A 7,723-nucleotide genomic window follows, 5' to 3' on the forward strand; every position below is an offset into this window, starting at 1 on the left:
TTCTTTCTCAAGATAGATAATATTCTGAGCCATATCTTGTGAGTTGTCTTATAGATATCAAAACAGCAGGTGGAGAAGTTAACTACATGATGACCAGACTGTACCCAGGACATGAGCGGCCACAATTGCAAAAACTGATCACAAAGAAATGGGAACAAATAACCCTGGAACTGAAGATTAACTGTACCTAAAACAACGAAGATGATGCTGGTCAGACCACTGATGACCAATTTGAAGATGACTGTTGGACATGACTGTGTTGTTTCTGCATGTAGCTGCCCCACCCCAACTCTGTCTGTAAAAACTCTCACCCCTTGTCTGTCAGGGTTGGGGAGTTGGCCTTTGGACAGATGTCCACCACCCTCTCCCTCCCTGGTTGCCGGCATCTGAAATAAAGCAAACTTTCTTTCCCACCAGCCTGGTCTGTTTACTGGCTTTTGAGTGGCAAGCAGTGGACCCCACACACTCCCTTCGTCAACAATCTTACATAACCATGTTGCACATGTGTGTGTGTGTTAGCTGCTCAGTCATGTCTGACTCTTTGCGACCCCATGGACTGTAGCCTCCCAGGCTCCTCTGTCCATGGGTTTTCCAGGCAAGAATACTGGAGTCAGTTGCCAGTCCCTTCTCCAGGGGATCTTTCCAACCCAGGGATCGAACCCAAGTCTCCCACATTGCAGGAAGTTTCTTTACCATCTGAGCCACCAGGAAGCCCAAACATGTTACACATCAGATCAGATCAGATCAGTCGTTCAGTCGTGTCTGACTCTTTGCAACCCCATGAATCGCAGCACACCAGGCCTCCCTGTCCATCACCAACTCCCGGAGTTCACTCAGACTCACGTCCATCGAGTCAGTGATGCCATCCAGCCATCTCATCCTCTGTCATCTCCTTCTCCTCCTGCCCCCAATTCCTCCCAGCATCAGAGTCTTTTCCAATGAGTCAACTCTTCGCATGAGGTGGCCAAAGTACTGGAGTTTCAGCTTTAGCATCAGTCCTTCCAAAGAAATCCCAGGGCTGATCTCCTTCAGAATGGACTGGTTGGATCTCCTTGCAGTCCAAGGGACTCTCAAGAGTCTTCTCCAACACCACAGTTCAAAAGTATCAATTCTTCGGTGCTCAGCCTTCTTCACAGTCCAACTCTCACATCCATACATGACCACAGGAAAAATCATAGCCTTGACTAGACGGACCTTTGTTGGCAAAGTAATGTCTCTGCTTTTGAATATGCTATCTAGGTTGGTCATAACTTTCCTTCCAAGGAGTAAGCACCTTTTTATTTCATGGCTGCAGTCACCATCTGCAGTGATTTTGGAGCCCAGAAAAATAAAGTCTGACACTGTTTCCACTGTTTCCCCATCTACTTCCCATGAAGTGATGGGACCGGATGCCATGATCTTCGTTTTCTGAATGTTGAGCTTTAAGCCAACTTTTTCACTCTCCACTTTCACTTTCATCAAGAGGCTTTTGAGTTCCTCTTCACTTTCTGCCATCAGGGTGGTGTCATCTGCATATCTGAGGTTATTGATATTTCTCCCAGCAATCTTGATTCCAGCTTGTGTTTCTTCCAGTCCAGCGTTTCTCATGATGTACTCTGCATGTAAGTTAAATAAACAGGGTGACAATATACAGCCTTGACGAACTCCTTTTCCTATTTGGAACCAGTCTGTTGTTCCATGTCCAGTTCTAACTGTTGCTTCCTGACCTGCATACAAATTTCTCAAGAGGCAGATCAGGTGGTCTGGTATTCCCATCTCTTTCAGAATTTTCCACAGTTTATTGTGATCCACACAGTCAAAGGCTTTGGCATAGTCAATAAAGCAGAAATAGATGTTTTCCTGGAACTCTCTTGCTTTTCCTATGATCCAGCGGATGTTGGCAATTTGATCTCTGGTTCCTCTGCCTTTTCTAAAACCAGCTTGAACATCAGAAAGTTCACGGTTCACACAGTACAGGTTAAATGTTTCCTTGGATTGAAAAAGCAAAGCATAGACAGCAAAGCAAGAAGTAGGAAAAAGAGGCATATTTCAGCTTGACTTCCTTTTCCTCTGTTCCTTATCCTTTTTGCTGGTATTGCCATCTGCCTTGTCAGACAATCTGAAATCTCCTACATTCTCTTATGTGTCCATCTCTAAGCATATGTGATCACTATCACTTCTTAATTTTACTTCTTAGAAATACTTCTTGATTTACCTTTTATTCTCTGGACTAATTAGCTGTGTGTGTGCTCAGTTGCTCAGTCATGTCCTCCAAGTCTTTGCAACCCCATGGACTGTAGTCCGCCAGGCTCCTCTGTCCATGGGATTTCCCAGGCAACAATATTGGAGTAGGTTGCTATGCCCTCCCTCCAGGGGTTCTTCCCGACCTAGGGATCGAACACATGTCTCCTGTGTCTCCTGCATTGGCAGGTGAATTCTTTATCACAGAGCCACCTGGGAAACCCTGGACTGATTAGGTATCAATCTCCTAATTGGTTTCTTGACTCGCACAGCAGTGGGGAGGACAGACTGGGAGAGGAAAGAAATCAATGTTGTCTTTCTAAAGTAAGAATACTCAATTATATTAATCCCTCTTTCAAAGGCATGCAGTGATTCTCCACTTTTGTTGCTGTCGTTCAGTTGCCAAGTCATGTCTGACTCTTTGTGACCCTCTGGACTGCAGCACACCAGGCCTCTCGGTCCCTCACCATCTCCTGGAGTTTGCCCATGGATTCTCCACCACCTAGAGATAAATACAAATCTTTAGGTTTTCTTTCTTTCTTTCTTTTTCTGTCTTTAATAAGCTACCTGCATCTCCTTGTCCTGTTCTATCTCCTACTTCTCCGGATCTAGATGATTTAGTCTTGAATGTTCCATGCTGGTCTAGGTGTTTTCATGGGCTATTACTTCTTCTGGATGCCCTTCTTGCAATTTACCCTGCTCCTGGTGGACTCACATTCATCATCACACCTGTCTGAGGTGCCACGTCCTCTTGGAAACTTTCCCCAACTCCCCTTAGCAGTTAGTTGCTGTCTTTACTGTTTTCCTATAGGCATATTCTTCATTCAGCACATGCTTTTTGAGTGCTCAATACATTTAAGGCATTAAGGTACAAAAATAAAATAGATATAGTCCCTGACCTCAAAGATCTCAGTCTCATGGGGATGCTTAAACTTAATCTTAAAAAAAAATAATATAGTGGATAAATGTGTTTCGGTCATCCAGTAGCTATTTGCCTAACTTAGGGTAATAGTCCCTGGTATTCATCAGGGGATCTCTCTCTGCTATTCTTGTTTCTTGTGTCCTGGGGGAACAGTGGGATAGGCATATAGGTAACCAAGATCTAAGCCAATAAATGCTTTCTGCTTCTCTGGGCACAGCGGTTGGATCAGGGCTGGCCATGTGACTTAAGTCAATCAGAACTGCTTAGATGCCTAGGAGGAGATATTCTCTCATCCTAGCTGGACTCAAACCTCAAGAATATGAGGTGGGAATTACCACAGCCACTTTGGCAGGGCAATGACACTGAAAATTAGGTCAACACATACTAAAAAGCAGGGGTAAGCAGAGAGATGAAAGAAATCAAAGTCTCAGTGACAAGTTCTGGGCCATGAATCCAGTTGTTCCTGAAGCCAGCTTACCCTGGAAATTCAGCTCCATTCTCTTCATACACTTAAGTCGGCTTTAGTGGTTTTTCCCTCCTGCTTGTATCCAAAAGAATCTTAATTTAAACAACAATATTTTTCATGTGGAAAATGGAAGTAATGTAAAGTGAAAATAGCATATGCAGGGATATGGAGGAATAAAAGAGAAAGCTAAATTACAGGATGAGGAATGAGGGGAAGGGGAACCAGACAGGATCAATTTAATGGACTCAGTGAAAATCGACAAGGCCCTGAAGTAAAAACTAAACAGACTGAAGAATCAATAACTTTTCTGGAAGAGAGGCAAGGACATTGGGCAAGCCACTGCCCCAAAGATTGTAGAGACAGGTGAATATGGGGAGTCCTGACTTACCGGAGCAGAGAGGAGTGGAAATCACTGCAGGAACCAAGGGTGGGGAAGAAACGCCTGAACTGTAATTGACAGAGACTCAGTGTGGACAAGCCTGAGAGTTAAAAACACCTAGAGGACTTGGGCATAGAGGTGGCTCCTGCTTTTGCAGAGCTCCACCAGGTTCTCACAGTAGATGCTGGAGAAGAAAGAATCTCTGTAGACCTTCCAGCAAGGCGAGGGGAATGGAGCCATTTTGAAATACACCAGAGCACTCAGTTCTTCAGAAGCCCTGTCCTCAGGGGAAACTAGTTATCCAGAGCCTAACCTGCTGGGGTATTCTTATCAGAGCCTAAATGAGCTGGGGGAAGGGATATACTCAACTCTAGCAGACGCTAGCCTTCCACATGGAAGAAGGGAGATGCCTAAGGTCAGCCCAATTTATCCATCCTGTCCCACCCGAGAAAAAACTGAGAAACACATGTGAGGTTCACAATCCAGAGGCAGGTACAGACTCACAAAAAGGCTGAGATCTAATCATATTACTATAGAATGTTCCCCACTCCACCTCACAACCACATTTCTAAAGGCTTTGGAGAGACGGTGCATAATTTTAGTTAAAATGTGGATGTAAATGGTAAATGTGGTAAGAGCAAAAATGGAAATAGGAAATATAGACCACCCTATAAAAATCAGTCAAAACCAGGCCTAAAAAGAGGAGAAACCAGTATGTTGTATACCTAAAACCTATCTAATACTGTACATCAACTATATCTCAATTAAAAAAAATTTTTTTAAAGAAAGGACAGAGATTAGGTGTCAGAGGTTTCTGTTTGAGATAGTAAGGAATTAAGCAGCTTCATATGATTAACAGGAAAAAAGTAGTTAGGGAGAATATCTTAGGCATCTCGTATTAACATACAGTTGGCCCTCTGTATCTGAGGATGTGGAAACTCCTGATACAAGGGCTTACTGTAAGGGACTCTTATCCACGGGGCTCCTGGTACCAATCTACCCACAGACCAAGGGACGACTATATACAGTTTTGGCTGCTCACCAGCCACGCTGCAGGTTCATGTGATTTTGTTGTGATGTAGTTTCATGTTTCTTAAATGTGGGAGAGTCTTAACTGGTAAGGGTGCCCAGCTGGTGGCGAAGTAGTACTCGGCCATGGGTAATGTCTTTTAATGCCCATTAAGGAACCAAAGGGATCATTGCAGAGTTTATGTTTGCTTTTATACTGCAGGGTGAAATTATATGGTTAGTGAAATCAAAGGCAGAGTTTTAGTAGTATTTGGAGGGAGGGACCCAGGAAAGCCTGAGGGAGATATAGGGACCAATAGCAGATGGTAAAACAAAGGATCACATCATGATTGGGGTGCAGGGGGCTAGCGATGAACAGAGGGAGCTCTTGGCTTAGTTTTGGCCTAAAAGGAGTCTCCCAGCTGCCCTCAAACATACATCCAAAGTTTGGAATCTTTTATCACTTCTGCTTGGCCCCCGGTGGAGGAAATTTTATTAGTGACCAACAGGTTGGGGCATGTGATGGGAAACAGGGAGGCTACTGGGCCTCAGGGACAGCCCTGACTCAGACTGTTGCTCCTATAGAAAGTGAACAGGGCTAAGGATTAATGTTCAGTGCAAGTGGATATTTAAAACCTGTTAATAAACTTGTCCCTTTGAGTATTATTGGATTCTGACTCATCAGATTTTACCCCTCCTCCTCTCTTAAGAGTATCTGGGAAGGGCATTTAGGTATTCCTCCTCTTACAAATGGTGGCTTCCCTGGTGGCTGAGTAGTAAAGAATATGCCTGCCAATGCGCGAGACTTGGGTTCTATCCTTGGATCTGAAAGATCCACTGGAGAAGGGCATGGCAAACCACTCCTGTATTCTTGCCTGAAAAATCCCACAGACAGAGAATCCTGGTGGGCTACAGTCCATGGGGTCACAAAGAGTCAGACACAGCTGAGTACACACACACAGCATGATGGCAATCACAGATGTGGGGATTTGAGGAGTCTAGAAGCATCTCCCAAGATGTGAGTTAAATTTATGCTATTTACCCATTAATGTATGTCCAGCAGTGATAATTAGCTGAAGATACTTTGTTTAAGCTTGTTTAAGAATGTGCACATTCATTCTTTCCTTTGCTTATGTTTGGCTTTACAAGTCTTAAACCTATGGGCAGGGTGATGCAAATAAACAAAGGATGATGACTTGATGGTTAAAAAAAGAGGTGAAAACAAAACCCTTAGAGCCTTACCTACAGGCTCTGACTTCTAAGTTGAAGGGAACAATCATTAGAACAAGAGATTGAGAAGTGCTTTCATTTAAGCTGCACTCTCTAGCAGCTTAAACGTCTACCCGTATCATAACTTCTGTTTTAAGGCTGCGTATGTCACATCTATTAAAATTGGAAATGGAAGAGCTTTTGAAGACTAGGACTAGTTTTGAATTCCTTATAAACAACAAAAGCCCACTCTACTTTATTACTGCATTAAAAATATTTTAATACCTAATTCCATACCCAGGCTTAATTGCCCAGCTAGCCTTTTGAGATTAATTATTAAGTCCAGAGCTATCATTACATCTTGACTGGTTTCTCTGGTCCGGCATAGTCTGCCTTTGTGCTTTTGACTCTCTGGTTTGAAAGGTTTTGAAGTTCTGCAGAAAATCTGTGCTGCTGCCTTCCCAGTGAGCTTCCAATTTTTTTTTTTTTTTTTTCGATGAGAGTCACTTGGGACATTGAGTTTTATGAACCCAGAGCCTATTGTTTCATTGCTTATATGCTTCAAAACAAAGATATAAAAAACAGTTTAAGTGGAAATCACTTCAGAGGCAGAAATTTTGATTTCAATTTTCATTCAAAATTCATTCAATCAATAAAGATGTCTTGAATGTTTCCTATGTGCCTGGCACCTATAGGTAGTGGAGACATAGGAATGAACCAAATGACTCCCTGCTCTCAAGGTGCTTTGATGGAAGCAAGAGGAGTTGATGATCACAAATTAACATGTAGTATATAACACATGGAGGGTGATAAGTGCTAAGAAAAACAAAGCAGAAAGGAGAGAGTGCTATTCTACATTGGAGGTTGAGGGAAGGCTTCTCTGATAAGGGCATTCAAGATCAGGGACCTGAAAGAAGTAAGGGAGCATGGGAGAGGAAGAGCATTTTAGTCTGAGGAAGCAGCAAATGCAAAGGCCCTGCATGAGTGAAAAGGATGTTCCAAGAACAGCAAGGAAACCAGTGGGGCTGGAACAGAAGGAGTGAGGGAAGAATAATGGGGCTCTGAAATTACTGCAGATGGTGACTGCAGCCACAAAGTTAAAAGATGCTTGCTTCTTGGAAGGAAAGCTGTGACAAACCTAGATTGCATATTAAAAAGCAGAGACATCACAAGGTCCATATAGTTAAAGCTATGGTTTTTCCAGTAGTCATGTATGGATGTGAGAGTTGGGCCATACAGTAGGCTGAGTGCTGAAGGAATGATGCTTTCAAATTGAGATGCTGGAGAAGACTCTTGAGAGTTCCTTGGACAGCAAGGAGAACAAACAAGTCAATCATAAAGGAAATCAACTTTGAATATTCATTGGAAGGACTGAGGCTGAAGCTGAAGCTCCAATACTTTGACCACATGATATGAAGAGCCAACTGACAGAGGATAAGATGGATGGATGGCATCACTGACTCAATGGACATGAGTTTGAGCAAACTCCAGGAGATAGCGAAGGACAGGGAAGCCTAGT

General features: G+C 43.2%; 1 long non-coding RNA gene across 1 annotated transcript; it reads right to left on the bottom strand.

Annotated features, from left to right (window-relative positions):
- Positions 1 to 1,851: 1,851 nt before the first annotated feature.
- LOC129641649 (uncharacterized) lies at positions 1,852 to 4,884 on the bottom strand. The gene is made up of 3 exons (XR_008709378.1): positions 3,997 to 4,884; positions 3,621 to 3,683; positions 1,852 to 2,722 (listed from the first exon to the last, which is right to left on the bottom strand). It is a non-coding gene; the product is annotated as an uncharacterized LOC129641649 (long non-coding RNA).
- Between the last annotated feature and the right edge of the window lie 2,839 nt (positions 4,885 to 7,723).

Source organism: Bubalus kerabau, chromosome 1, assembly GCF_029407905.1.
Source record: "Bubalus kerabau isolate K-KA32 ecotype Philippines breed swamp buffalo chromosome 1, PCC_UOA_SB_1v2, whole genome shotgun sequence".
Classification (NCBI taxonomy): Eukaryota; Metazoa; Chordata; class Mammalia; order Artiodactyla; family Bovidae; genus Bubalus; species Bubalus kerabau.